This window comes from Plecotus auritus, assembly GCF_963455305.1.
Source record: "Plecotus auritus genome assembly, chromosome: 3".
NCBI lineage: Eukaryota > Metazoa > Chordata > Mammalia > Chiroptera > Vespertilionidae > Plecotus > Plecotus auritus.
In genome coordinates this window covers 87,126,977-87,142,999 of record NC_137772.1, presented here as the reverse complement: position 1 = coordinate 87,142,999, position 16,023 = coordinate 87,126,977, and the positions used below count along the sequence as shown (strand labels likewise).

Sequence of the window (16,023 nt, the reverse complement as noted above, 5' to 3'; positions counted from 1 at the left end):
ACTGGCCAGAACAGACAGGGCCTCATCTGGAATATGAATCTTTAGATTGTAACTAAAATGAGAAGGTTTTGACTTGGTCCCATTTTTGCCATCTTCTGCCAGTCTGTGTGTCTCTGATCGACTAATCACTTCCAGCTGTTTGGGGTGGCTGTAATCCCAGTAATCATGGGTGTTTCCTTGGTGACCAGTACAAAGTCTGGCCAGGCACTAGCGAATCATCACTGGAGATGACTTTCCAAAGCACAGCTTCAGGCCCACGTAGTGACCGGGGCCTGGGCTGAGATTTGTGGAACAGGAAATGTTGTTCCACCCAGTGACCATCTGCTTCAACATGTGCCTCCGTTGCAGTACGTCATTCTCAATTAAGAAAGCTCTCACCAGTGGCCTTCCTTTGCTTCTTGACTGGACTCTCTATGGAATATCAGAGGCTTGGTTATTGGACCTTTTATGAATCAGCAGCAAGAATTTTCTCATTAGAATAGTAGAGTCTATAATAATTTCTTATACTTGATTCAGAATCTGAATGTCTTAATTCCAGCATTCCCTAACAAAATATCCATTCCTACAAAAAGCCGTGTCGTCTCGTCAATGTTTTTCTGACCTATAGTCAGTAATTTCATTCTCAGGCTAAACTAAATTATCCTTCCTCTGATTGCTTTGGCTAGCATGATAGCGCCAGGAACCAACCATTATGTGTCTTGCTTTTCCTTTTGTGCTTTAAAATGAGCTTGTGTTCAGATAAAAGGTGTTTTTGAACACTGACATGTGACATACACTGTGCATGGGCCTAAGGGCACAAAGATTAGTAAGATATCATCCCTGACCACAAGAAGGTTATAGTCTCGAGGAGTGGGGAAGATGGGCACCTAGACAGAGTATTTGTTTAATATGGTAGGTGTCCAGGTAGAAGGATGCAGTGCAAGTTCAGAGGAAAGGGAAGCTAGGATAGATTTTGAAGGAAAAGATACACGAACTGAGTCTTGAAGGGCACACGAGTATTAATAAGAGGGTGGAAGCAGTGCCCCAATAATGGACACAGCATAGGCAAAGGTATGACACTGTGGTCTCAGGTGTGAGCTGATGGCCCATCTCGCGTGTGAGCAGGATGCCATCCAGTGTGGGTGCCAGGCAAGGAACTTTGACCTTATTCTGAGTACTCACTTGGCTAATATGTAAGGAATGGAAAGCATTTCCCCATTTCTTTACTTAGTCTCCAGTAACCATGCCTCATCTTATAGACACTAACTGAATACTTTGTCTAATGGTTCTTGCCTTTGACAACTGACCTAGGGGAAGAAATCACGTGTGTAGCTAATAGAAGACACAATATGGTAAGTACCACAGAAAGGTTTTAAAGTGCTGTGGTTAAGTAGACATGTGAACAAGCAATTTCTAAGCTGGACAGTTAGGGAGAAACTCACAAAGGACATGTCGTTTGAGCTGGACCATGAAGGATGAGCTTGGTTTCAGTTGATAACTCTTCTAAGGATAAAGAGTTGGCCAGAATTTTTTCCATTGATCATGGATGAATACTTTTATAAAATAAAATAGAAATGAATTACTGAAAAAATGATATAAAATAACATACAAAATACAAGCCCATATTATTTAATATCAGATTCAACAAACATAAAATTACATTGTCAAATTGTCATGCAAGTTTCTAAATGCTTACAGTCAATTTCTGTTACTTATTTCATCATGGACCAGTAACAAGTGTTCACACACCAAAGGCAGTGTGGATGGCTCTGGTCTAGATAGAAGAAACATGTAAGCAGAGGACCAAGACTTAAATAAGGCTGCTTGGAGAAGGGACAACTGTCCAGGTGACTAGAGTTTAGGGATGGGCGTGGGGGCTTACTGGGTAATGGGAGAGAAGACTAGAGAGAAGGTGACTCCCCATCAATGTCTATATTTGTACGGTCATCGGTATAAAGGAACAGCCAAAGTCAAGAGAGATATGTTGACTAAGGTGAGAGTACAAAGCCAAGAGAGAGGAAGGGTGAAGACAACCATGTCTGGGAACACCTGCATCTCGAGAAAGCAGTGAAAGTCCAGTGTCTCCTTAGCACGTGCATGGCTCGTGGCTCAGCACATGGCATCAGTGGCCATGAGAGGACAACTTCAGCTGAGTGCAGGCTAGAAATATAGTCCCGGCTTCCGGGCTGTTTGAGCATCTGTATAAAGGCATCTAATTCCATCTTGGTTGGATGACCATTAAAATTATTAAAACAGTAAAAAGCTGTAAACCGTGAAAAACCCGTACGATAGAAGAAATTAGGGAAGAGTACCAGTGATGTACAAGAAGCTTTGAAGAACTTTCACTAAATATAATGTGATGAGCCCCATAAGAATGACAGCAACAAAGACAGCTCGAAACCTTCCTCAGAAATAGCATTACCAGCGAGTAAGGGCATGAGACCAATGGGATCACATTAACATCCCTGACTTGGAGAGGCAGGGACTCAGGAGAAAGCCTGGAGCTGGTGAGAAGCAGGTCACTCGACCTCCATGTCGTGACTGCCAAGCAGCAGCACTGAAAGCCTCAGCCTTGGGAAACGGGCGCTGGGTCTAGGTTTTATGCAGTGGCTACGACAGCAGAGAGCTGGCAGGGGAATAACACTGGGAAAGGGCCTGTTTACACCTGGCTGGACGACTGGCTCAGACAAATGCCAAATGGCCACTGCAGTGGCCTCACCGCACAAGTTAGAAACGATGTGGAGATGAAGTTCTCACGCAGTGCTGCTCCACAGTTCAAGCTCCTTCCCCGCCGAGGCCTGAGCTAGTGGTGTAGATTTAGTTCAACTGCTAACATCAGTTTAAAATCTTCAAAGAAAATTCTAACAAAGTGGCGAGTATATGCAACCAAGGAGAATGTGTCTAATCTGTTCCTGAATAGTTTTGTGCAGCCATCTCATCATTCAAGAATAAGAACAACAGAGAATGAAGTAAGATGGGATCCATGAAATCATTCTGCAGGGAAGCGGACTAGGAAGCATTCAAGATGGAGAGGAAGAAGCTGCTGCTGGGCTAGAATATTTCTTCAGAAAAGACCAGAGTTTTAGAAAACATCTGCTTTGTGTTCTCAAAAGTCAAAGAATCTTGAAGTATGAGAAATAAGACATGGATTTAAAAGGATTTGGCTAAGAAGCCAGCAGAAGTAATAAAGGAGATGAATGTAATAAGGAAATGTTATAAGAAAACTAAAAATGCAATGCCAAAACTGAAATCTACATTAAACGTAGAAAGAACAGATCAATTCAGTCTTAAAACTAAGTACTAACATGAATGGAAAACTTGAATTGTTGTTCCAGATTGTGGAAATATAAAGAGGTAAAAGCCATAAGAAAGCTGATCAATCAAAACAGAACAGAGAGTTAACATACAGAGCCGTGAGCCTCCCCAGTAAGTAGAACAGTACTTGGCACATGGTAAGTGCTCAGTAAATGTATGCTGAATGGACCAATGATATTCCCCAAAAGGACACATAACAATAATCAGAATCATAACTAAAGAAAACTGTACTGGGCTGAAGACAGGCCTGAGTCTATGGGTCAAAGAACTTTACTGAGTAGCAGGCAAATTAATGAAAAGAGGTAAGTACCTTGCCACAACTTCCTAGAATTTTAACATTTCAAAACAAAGAAAATATCAAAAAAACAACAACATACAAGCAGGCAAGAAAACAAGCTATCACAGAAAGATAAATAATCTTACATTAGTTTTCCCTGAAACATTGAATGCCAGAAGCTAGTGAAACACCATCTACAGGATTTGGGGGTTTGGGGGTGGAAGAGAGGAACTGTAACCCAAGAATTCTATACTCAGCCAAAGTACAAAGGTGACAGAAAGACATTTTTACATATTCAGAGACTTAAAATGTATGTCACTTAAGTACCCCTTTTGAAAATACTTTGAACTAAATATGTATATAGACATGTGCTCACATACATATATGCACATATGTATAAATATTCCAGACAATTAAGAGAGGAATCAAAATTCCTTAAGAATGGGAAACTTGTGTTATAAAAGGATTAGCAGTGAGCATTGAAAACATTAAACACAAAATAGAATCAGGTCTAAATAATTGTGATAAATATGTGTGTGTGTGTGTTTATTGCTTTGAGAGAAAGAGAGAGAGAGAGAGATTCGTTGTTCCACTTATTTATGCATTCATTGGTTGCTTCTTGCATGTGCCCTGACTGGGGATCAAACCCACAGCCTTGGTGTATTGAGATGAGGCTCTAATCAAATGAGTTACCCAGCCAGGGCTTAAAGAAAACTCAAATATTAAGAATATTGTTTTTTAAAAGTACACAATTTAAAATATAGTGATTTTAATAATAAAAAACAGGGCCTAAATTGTCATATTATCTCAAAAATTAAACAAAAATCAAGAAGTTGATATAGCCTGGCCAGCATGGCTCAGTGGTTAAGCATCGACCTATGAACAAGGAGGTCACAGTTCAATTCTGGGTCAGGGCACGTCCCCAGGCTGTGGGCTTGATCCCCAGTGTGGGGCATGCAGGAGGCAGCCGATCAATGATTCTCTCTCATCATTGATGTTTCTATCTCTCTATCCCTCTTCCTTCCACCCTCAAATCAATAAAAATATATATTTTTTTAAAAGAAGTTGGTATAGAGGAGAAACAAAAGGAAGCAAAAAGCGTGATAATTTATGTTATTGATGAAAGAGACAAATACTCTTTCATTCCTAAAAATAATTACAGAAATAAAAGTTCAATCAGGCTTTTTAAAAACAAACGTGCCGGTATTTTCAAATGTATTTCTTACACATACAACATGTTTTTATGAATATTCCTCTGATTATTGTGTGGAAAGGGGAATGTCGGGTGCAGAGTTGAAGCAGGGGGACCTGTTAGGAGCTATTGAAGTGGTCCATGTGAGAGAAAGCAATGGTTGGGCTAGGGACAGGCATGATGATGGGAAGAGATGGTCAGATACTGCCAGAAGTTAAGAGGGTTCGCAGGGGACTAGGTGTGAGATGTGAGAGAAGGAGAAGTCAAAGAGGACTCCTAGGTATGTGGCCTGAGCAGCTGAAGGAATGGAGTTTTCCTGTTGCCCTTTACTGAGATGAGGAGAACTGGGGAGAGCATGGTGAGTGGGAGCCAGGCCTCAGTTTTGAACTGTTAAGTCTAAAAGCCTATTACGTATACACACTGGTGGGTGTAGATCCAGCTTCTTTGAAGCACAAAAGACTTAATTCTTGAAGGAAAGACATGAAATTGTCTTTGTTCATAAAAACTAATTATAAAATAACAATAAATTGTCACTCAAAGTAATAGTTTAATTCCACAACAGCATCCAAGAGTACAAATTCTTTTAACAGGAATTATCTTGGTTAAATACATGAATCACTGTTCTCCCTTGCAATGAGATGTTACTTCAAGAAACAGGGAAATCTTTAAAACAGGAAGACCTATATCTTCTCTTTTTTTGGTATTACTATCCACCATTTAGAGCAGTTTGCAACCTAACAGGTATTTAGTAAAATATTTTTACTATGTCAAAATATTGAGAACCACAATGAAAAATTTTTATTGCCTCCACTGATTTATACCTTGTTATTTTATAAATATTGTACAAATGTGTGCCTTAATCCAGCTTATCATTTCTATTCTAATGATATAGAATAGAATGATAAAAGCATAAAAATTATACATTGGTTGAACATGGAGAAATGTTAAACTAATGGGAGCTAATGCTTAATAAAAGAATCATTGCCCCCAGGTATCCTCAGACACCTACTTACATTTATTTATCTATCCAACGGGTTTTTTTGGGGTGTTGTTTTTTAATTTAAACATTTGCTTGATGAGGAAGGGTCTTTGATTTTTTTAATATATATTTGTATTGATTTCAGAGAGGAAGGGAGAGGGAACAAGAGGTAGGAACATCAATGATGAGAGAGAATCATTGGTTGGCTGCTTCCTGCACACCCCCAACTGGAGATTGAGCCCGCAACCCAGGCATGTGCCCTTGACCAGAACCGAACCTGGGACCCTTCAGTCCATAGGCCCACATTCTATCCACTGACCCAAACTGGCTAGGGCTACCCAACAGGTTTTTATTGATGATCACCTACATCAGTGGTTCTCAACCTTTCTAATGCCGCGACCCTTTAATACAGTTCCTCATGTGGTGACCCCCAACCATAAAATTATTTTCGTTGCTACTTCATAACTGTAATTTTGCTACTATTATGAATCCTAATGTAAATATCTCTATTTTCCGATGGTCTTAGGCGACCCTGCTAGAGAACTGCTGCTGTAGAGCCTAAGACCATTGGAAAACACAGATATTTACATTACGATTCATTAACAGTAACAAAATTATAGTTATGAAGTAGCAATGAAAATAATTTTATGGTTGGGGGTCACCACAACATGAGGAACTATATTAAAGGGTCGCGGCATTAGAAAGGTTGAGAACCACTGATCTACATGCTTTATTCTATAGAATGTATATAATTTCTGCAAAAATTGCTATTTAAGTCTTTCTAATCTCTATATTAAATAAATTCTGAAAGAATAAAAGAAAAATGGCTTGCTTGTATATAGGTAAAGGAAGACTTGATTAACCATAACCCAAATAAGTGAAGACTTAAGATTAATCAGAAAACTTTCAGTGCTGAAATCACAAGGACTAGTGTCACTAATTGGTTTTTATCTAATTTATTCCTCCTAATGTCCTCACTACTACAGATGTGTTCGTGGGTGTGTGTGTGTGGGTGTGGGTGTGGGTTTGGGTGTGGGTGTGTGTGTGTGTGTGTACTTTCTGGTTAACCAGTTATTTACCAGAAAAATGAATTAACTAGTACACATCATCCTATGAGCATTTCAATTAGCCTAAGTATTCTTTTATTATTTTTACTTTTTTATTGAATTTATTGGGGTGACTGGTTAATAATAATACATAAGTTTAAGGGGTACAATTCTATAACACATCATCTCTACACTGTATTGAGTTCACCACCCAAAGTCAAGTCTCCTTCCATCAATTTTTATCCCCCCTTTACCTTCTCATACCTCCCTCCACCTAGCTTTATATATAAAAATTCTCATTAGTATGAATTTATTATATAACACAAAATGGACATATTTGTGAGAATACTTCATGTAATAAGAATATACAGTAACATGTTTGGCCCTTTATTATAAGTAAAACCATGTATTACAGAAAAATAAGAGACAATACTTTAAAGAAGTATTTTAATGCGTCCCATAAAACACACAGTCCAAACTAAAAAATATTTCTATCCCAGCCCTCAGTGAACTTATAAAGAGCTCCCCCTCTAGCTCATTACCTTCAAGAGCATTCATTCTGACAGGCTCTTCCTGTTTGGAGTTTCCAAGTTTTGGCGGGCTGGCTACATGATAGATAATAAGTTATCTGCTCATAATTATATGCATGTTATCTTTTTTTTAATTTCAGGGAGGATGGGAGAGGGAGAGAGAGAGAAACATCAATGATAAGAGAGGATCATTGATGGGCTGCCTCCTGCATACCCACTACTGGGGATCGAGCCCGCAACCCGAGCATGTGCCCTGACTGGAAATCGAACCATCGAACCATGACTTCCTGGTTCACCGGTCGATGCTCAACCACTGAGCCATGCCAACTCGGCTACATGCAAATTGTATATTTGAAAATGAACAAATGGTGCTACTATTATAAAAATGTCTTTGTGCCAATAGTTCTGGATCAGAAGACTAGTACATACCTTCAGTTCTCAAAGAGAAAAACTGGCTCATGTTCCTGAAAATCTCAGTGACAAGCAGAACCCAAAGTAATTCATTTATCCACAAATAAAAGTACAAAGAAAGGGAATATATGATATGCCAACCAGAATGACTAAAATTTTTTTAAAAAAGAAGAAGCTGTCAAAATCAAATGAGGGTGAGGATGCAAGCAAATAAAACCCTCATATACTGCTCACAGGAATGTAAATTGAAAAAAAACAAAACACTTTTGAAAACTGTTTGGGAGTATCTACTAAAACTGATTGTCTCCAGGATTTCCACCCAACAGAAATACACACGTGTTTCTGCTCCAAAAGTCATGTTCAGGAATACTCATGGTGGCAGTATTCATGATAGCCCCAAACTGGATGTAGCGCATTTGTGCAATAGATAAATTAATTGTGACAAAGTCACGGGATTGAATGTTATAGCGCTGAAAGAGACTAAAGTGCTACTACACACAACAATGTAGGTGACTCTCATGGGAGCAATGTTGAGCCAAAGAAGCCAGACACAAACGAGTTCATGTTGTATGATTCCAGTTTTATGAAGTTCAAATACAGGCCAGCCTCATCGATGGTGATAAAAATCAGAACAGGGACTTCTCTATAGAAGTCCAAAAGAGGCCTGGCAGGCTGTGGAGCTGCAGGTGGTACAAGGGTGTGTTCACATTTAAAGTTCATTGAGCTCTGTACTTAAGATTTATGTACTTTATTACAAGTATGTTATACTTAAATTGAAAAAGTTGACCAAAAAAAAAAAAAAAAAAAGAATAAGAAAGGGGTAGCAGACATATTGGAAAAAGCATATCCCCTCCCTCACTCTTAGCCCAGATTTTACTATGTACTTTTATTGGCATACATAATGGAAACAGAGCCTTTAGCTAAAGAATGCCTTAAGGGATGATAATAACATATAGCAAAAGAAGCAACATCAGCATAAGAAAATTAGGCCCTAAAATCTTTAGGTTTTTTACATGTTGGTGGATCCTGAGACAGCAAACAAACAATATTCTAAGGGGAAAGTAAGTATATTATAATTTTGTAACCTCCTTACCAAGGGCAATAATGGGGCCCCTAAAAAGGACACCATTTTATCAGTTTGACTGATTGTTAGCAGACACCAAAAGAAGAATTGTGCAGTGCTGTTGGCCTAGTTGTCTCACAGACCTTCACTAGGACATGACTCGCTCTTCACCTCTCCTGCCATTTCCCCTCTGCGTCCTGAAGATGCACGACCTGTTGTGTGCCTTTAGTCTCCACACTGATTTGGAGTGGGTATCAGTAAGGCAGGATTTTGTAAACATCTCATAAAGAGTTTATATTTGTTCCCTTTAGAGTCTTGAAGAGCCGCCTCATGATAAATTAGCTTTGAAAGTGAACTTTGTTGGCCAGTGAGATTTCTATCTCGCAAACCTACTGAAGGAATTGAAGAAAAAATTCTCCTGGTAAATGATAAATGCACTAGGTTAGTTTAGCCAAATATAGGAATATCCAAAATAGCAAACCATAATTACTCCTGATTGCTTTATTACAGTAGGATCTCTATAAGCGTATTTACAGGATATCCACTTAACAATTACATTTAGATAATACTCCTTTCTGATTGGCATAAAGCATGCAATTGTGATATTCTTTGGCAGTCTTAAATTTAAATCTTAGGAGTACAAAACAGCATTATGGAATGCTTTCTTAGATATGACATCTAGTAATTGTATTACTTTTCCTATGGTAATGTGGTCATTTGTTTCTATAGTTTTACTTAAGTCCATATGCTTATTCATATCTTTAGGTACTCTTCAAAAAATATATATCTATACTATAAGCATTCATCTCTTGATAAAAATAATGAACTCAGCCCCTGCCGGGTGGCTCAGTTGTTGAAGCGCCATGCTGTACACCAAAAGGATGCAGGTTCAATTCCGGGTCATGGCATATACCTAGGTGTCCAGTTGGATACCCCCTTGGAGTGCATACACATATAGGAGGCAATTGATCAATATTTCTCTCTCACAGCGCGCTCTCTCTCTCTCTCTCTCTCTGCCCCCCTTCTTCTCGCTCTAAAATCAGTGAGCATATCCTTGGGTGTAGAAAAAAAATAATCATAATAATGAACTATTTTAAAAATTCTAATGTCCTAAGTGTTTCCAGTATAATTGTTCTTAATATTTCTTAGATCTGGCTCTACCCTGATTTGGAAAACAGTATGAATTGCTGAGCAGCTGGCATAGCTGGTGAGGAGGTTTCAGGATCCCCAAAACTCCAGATAATGAAATGTCTGCTGGGTCCTAGATGTTTTGTGCTTTCTTTTGAATGTGGATGTTAGGACAGAAAGATGAAGTTTGGAAAGCAAAAGCTAGTTTCCTGTAACTAATTGTCCACCAAAGTCTCTCAAAATGCTTATCAATAGCAAACTAGCTTAAAATAAACTGCATTAATACTAATGTCAAAATAAACACAGAATGAACTATTTTCTAAAAAATTCTTTTCCCCGTAATTTGTTGCATTTAACAGATAATTCACTTATTTCTATTATTGAGGAATAGATTTACTTACTGAAAAAATACATTTTTTTCAAAGTCACTATTTAGCATCCTTAATTTATTTTTAATATATTTTTATTGATTTCAGAGAGAAAGAGGGCGAGAGAGAGAGAAATATCAATGATGAGAGAGAATCATTGATCAGCTGCCTCCTGTACACCCCCTACTGGGGATCGAGCTGCAACCCAGGCAGGTGCCCTTGAATCGAACCTGGAACCCTTCAGTCCGCAGGCAAACACTCTATCCACGGAGCCAAACCAGCTAGGGCCTTAATTTATATTTAGAAGCTTATAAATTGGAGCTAATTCCCAGTTATTTGAGAAAATATTACTGTGCTTACCATTGTGGTACAATTAGCAAAGGGCAAAGGGTTAAAAAATAATTGGGAAATCCTTCTCTGAGTACAGGTGATTTTCATTACTAATTAAATATAGACTGCTACACTTCAATCACACATTCACTGACAGTGGCCCTCATTTTGAAGATGGGACAACTGAGACCCAGAGAATCTCATTAATTTCCCAAGGGGAGTCAAGACTAGAATTCTCCTATGCTTAATCCTAATCTGATGCTTTTTCTACCAGATCCTTTCTTTGCCTTAATCATTGCATCTCTGACAGGAAAATAGATTCTGCACAATAAAGTTATTGTTATATTTATAACTAGATTTTTTTAAAAACAGACTTTCTTTTTAGACCAGTTTTAGATTCGCAGCAAAATTCAGCATGTAGTACAGAGAATTTATATTTATCTCCTTCCCCACACCCCACACAGACATAGCCTCCCATATTATCAATATACCCCAATAGAATGGGACACTTGTTACAGTTGATGAGCCTAAATTGACTCATTATCACCCAAAGCCCATAGTTTACATCATGTTTCACTCTTGGTGGTGTACATTCTATGGATCTGGACAAATGTATAATGACATGTATTCATCATTATAGTATCATACAGAGTATTGCACTGCCCTAAAAATCCTGTGCTCCATCCATTCATCCCTCCCCCAACCTCTGGCAACCATTGATCTTTATACTGTCACCATAATTTTTCTTTTCCCTGGAATATCATACAGTTGGACTCCTACAATATGTAGCTTTTTCAGATTGGCTTCTTTCACTTAATAATAAGCATTTAAGTTTCTTCCATGTCATTTCATGGCTTGAACGATCATTTCATTTTAGAGCTGAATATATTCCATTGTCAGGACTTATCCATTCACCGACTGAAAGGCATCTTAGTTGCTTCCAAGTTTTGACAGTTATGAATAAAGCTGCTATAAACATCTATGTGATGGTTTTTGTGTAAACATAAAGTTTCAAGGAGTATAATTGCTGGGTTGTATGATAAGAATATGTTTGGTTTTGTAAGAAACTGCCAAACTGTCTGTGAAATTGGCTGTAGCATTTTGCATTCCCACCAACAATGAATGAGAGTTCCTGCTGCTCCACATTCTTGCCAGCATTTGGTGTTGCAGTGTTTTGGATTTTGACCATTCTAATACATGTGTAGTGGTATCTCATTCTTATTGCAGTTCCCTCATGACATATGATGTTAAGCATCCTATACAATAAAAGGCTAATATGCAAATCAACTGAACGGCAAAAGGACAGGTCACTATGATGCGCACTGACCACCAGAGGGCAGATGCTCAATGCAGGAGCTGCTCCCTGGTGATCAGTGTGCTCCTACAACCAGAGCACCGCTCAGCTGACCAACCAGTCCCGGTGGACCACCAGCCCGGTGACAGCCACTCACTCACTCAGTAGTCCTGCAGGTCCAATTTCCAGAGAACGGGCCAGGCACCAACGGACTGGTGCAGCCAGCACAATCCCAACAGCACTGCCAGCCTCCTGGAAGGAGGCTTCGGACACCACAGCTGCTTCCCCTCCCTAGATGGTCCGCAAGGAAGAAACGATATAAAAGCGGCTGCCAGGTGGCTTTCAACAACCAGCACAAATGTCAGCAGGACAGATCCGGATCCCGGGCCAGTAAGGGCATCCCACCGCCTGTCCCGTTCCCGCCCCCCTCGGGACAGGTGCCAGAGGCAGGGCTCAAGGCTGTCAAGCGCTGCTGCAGCAACACGAGCCTCTCCCAATCCGGACTGACTGGGCGTGAGCCCACGGCAGGCGCAGTGGGGCCGGGATGAGCGGGAGCAGCAGGCAGGAGCGCAGGCAGCATTGGACTGCAGGTTTCGGCCCAATCCCCACAGGCCACCTTGAGAGACCCCACCCCTGCACAAATTTGTGCACCAGGCCTCTAGTCTTTTCATATGCTTCTTTACCATCTATATATTTAATATGGTAATGTGTCTATTCAGATCATTTCCCCATTTTTTTTATCAAGTTGTTCATTTTCTTATTGTGGAGTTTTAAGAGTTCTTTGTATATTTTGGATAACAGTTTTTTATCAGTTATGTCTTTTGGAAATACTTTTTCCCAGTCTGTGGCGATAGATTTTTTTTTTTTTTTTTAGTAAGATGAAATTTGGTACATATTATATTTGGGGAGGAAAGTAATAGTTGTGTCATCACTGTGTAGATGAAGAGATCTCAACACTATTTTAGTACTTTGTCTGTAAAAGGAAGCCCCTAAAATAGACACTGGCTACCTGAAGCATGGCTTTGTATTTTCAATGACAGTGCTGTCACACTGCCACTTTATTTTTATTTTATTTTATTTAATAAATCTTTATTGTTCAGATTATTACAATTGTTCCTCTTTTTTCCCCCATAGCTCCCCTGCACCCGGTTCCCACCCCACCCTCTGCCCTTACCCCCCCCCCCCACTGTCCTCATCCATAGGTGTACGATTTTTGTCCAGTCTCTTCCCACACCCCCCACACTCCTTTCCTCCTGAGAATTGTCAGTCCACTCCCTTTCTATGCCCCTGATTCTATTACATTCACCAGTTTATTCTGTTCCTCAGATTTTTTATTCACTTGATCTTTAGATTCACTTGTTGATAGATATGTATTTGTTGTTCATAATTTTTATCTTTACCTTTTTCTTCTTCTTCCTCTTCTTAAAGAATACCTTTCAGCATTTCATATAATACTAGTTTGGTGGTGATGAACTCCTTTAGCTTTTTCTTATCTGTGAAGCTCTTTATCTGACCTTCCATTCTGAATGATAGCTTTGCTGGGTAGAGTAATCTTGATTGTAGGTTCTTGCTATTCATCACTTTGAATATTTCTTGCCACTCCCATCTGGCCTGCATAGTTTCTGTTGAGAAATCAGCTGACAGTCGTATGGGTGCTCCCTTGCAGGTAACTAACTGTTTTTCTCTTGCTGCCTTTAAGATTCTCTCTTTGTCTTTTGCTCTTGGCATTTTAATTATGATGTGTCTTGGTGTGGTCCTCTTTGGATTCCTTTTGTTTGGGGTTCTCTGCACTTCCTGGACTTGTAAGTCTATTTCTTTCACAAGGTGGGGGAAGTTTTCAGTCATTATTTCCTCAAGTAGATTTTCAGTATCTTGCTCTCTCTCTCTTCGTCTGGCACCCCCATAATTCTGATGTTGGTATGCTTGAAGTTGTCCCAGAGGCTCCTTACACTATGCTCATATTTTTGGATTCTTTTTTCTTTTTGCTTTTCCGGTTGAGTGTTTTTTGCTTCTTTGTATTTCAAATCTTTGACTTGATTCTTGCGATCCTCTAGTCTGCTGTTAGATCTCTGTATAATATTTTTTATTTCAGTCAGTGTATACTTAATTCTAGTTGGTCCTTTTTCATATCCTCAAGGGTCTCGCTAAATTTATCGGCCTTTTCTAGAAAATTCTTGAAAAACCTTATAACTGTGGTTTTGAACTCTATATCCAGTCGTTTGCTTTCCTCCATTTCTTTCATTTGTGATCTGTTTCTTTGTCTCCGCATTTTGGCTGCTTCTCTGAGTTGATAGAGTGGCTTTGTGTGCTAGGTGTCCTATAGGGCCCAGTGGCTCAGCCTCCCCAGTTACCTGAGGTGGACACTCTTGGTGCGCCCCTTTGTGGGCTATGTGCACAGTCTTGTTGTAGTTAAGCCTTGATTGTTGTTGGTATCACTGAGAGGAATTGACCTCCAGGCCAGTTGGCTGTGAGGATCATCTGTGTCTACGCTGGGAGAACTTCTGTGCTGGAGACACCCTTATGAGACAAGACTTGCAAAAGCCTCTGTGCTCAACTTGGATGGGGTGGAGTCTCAGGGTGGAGCAGACAGGATTGGTTTCCCATCAGCCCTGCCCTTGTAGGCCCCTGTGTCTCAGTGTCCCGTGGTAATCGCGGCAAGCACCTCTGAGAGAAAGTCGCCCTCGAGTTCCGCCCGCTGCCAGACAGTCCAGTTTCTCCCTGAATGAGTCTGGGTCCCCAGAGTCTCGCCCGGAACTGGAGTTCAGTGCAGTCAGGAGCTTTTGTCTCCCTCCCGCTTGAGAAAACCAGCCACGTACTCAGTTGCCCGCCCTCTCCACACATGTGCACCTCAGTACCTCTGCCTTCTGCAGTTCTTCTGAGTCTCAGTGTGCTTTTCTCTTTCCTGACAGTCCAGTTTCACCCCATATGAGTCTGGGTCCCCAGAGTCTCACCTGGAACTGGAGTTCAGCACAGTTGGGAGCTTTTGTCTCTCTCCCACTTGAGAAAGCCAGCCGCGTACTCAGTTGCCAGTCCTCTCTACACATACGCGTCTCAGTACCTCTGCCTCCTGCAACTCCTCTGAGTCTCAGTGTGCTTTTCTCTTTCCCTCTAGTTGTAGAATTTCCACTCAGCCAGCCTTCCTGTGGTTCTGGATGATGTCCGTTTTGTCTTTTAGTTGTAGTTTTGAAATTGTTGTGCGAGGCAGCAGTTCAGGTGTTTACCTATGCTGCCATCGTGGTTTCTCCTCCCACACTGCCACTTTAGATGAAACAGTGATGGAAGTGTGCTTAAATTAATGAGGGAATGGTTGTCCATATTATGTCTCACCTGATGATGATGATGATGATGATGTTGATGAAGATGACGACGACGATGATACCAGCTAACATAAATTGTCAGGCTCTTTCTCAACTGACTCAATGTAGTAGCTCATTTAACAAATAACTCATTAAAGTAAAAACTAGTTCTTTTCATTTTAGAAATGAAGACACTGAAATGCACTCTGCTTAAGTAACTTGTTTGAGGTCAGATATCTGATCATGGTAAAGGGAGGATTAGAACCAGGCTGTCTGATTGTAGATAGAGCACATGACCTTAACTACTACTATAGTTCACATGTGTAAAGTAATTTGGCTCTTCTTCCCACTTCTCAATATAAATATAATTCCTGGCTGTTATAATCCTAGGCCTTGAGCAGGATGTTATAATCCTTTATCATTTAACTATCATCTTAATCCACCTGGCATAGTTGTAAGTTATTGTGGGGAAATATTATGTGGAAATAACATTAGATTTCTAAATATAGATGGTCAGTGAGACATGGGGCACAGAATGTTCACTACTGTTGTTGTCGGCTGTTCCCATTCGCACTGTAAGTCACAGAGAACTTGAGTAACAATTTATTTTCCAAAAGGAAGAGTTCTGAAGATGGCATTTTTCTGTGCTTGCCAACAATGTTAACCAGTTCGAGCTGATTGTTCTGCTACCTAATGAATTTTCTAGGAGTAAGTGACCAAAAATCTGTAAGAAATGCGTCACTATTACATTTCCAGATATTGTACATTTCTCTAGGGATTCATTTGCATACTGTTTTCCCATTAGCATGTGCTCT

At 40.0% G+C, this 16,023-nt stretch overlaps 1 protein-coding gene across 1 annotated transcript in view; it reads left to right on the top strand.

Annotated features, from left to right (window-relative positions):
* VWA8 (von Willebrand factor A domain containing 8) overlaps window positions 1-16,023 on the top strand; it is a 407,937-nt gene that overhangs the window by 372,637 nt on the left and 19,277 nt on the right. The window lies entirely within an intron of this gene.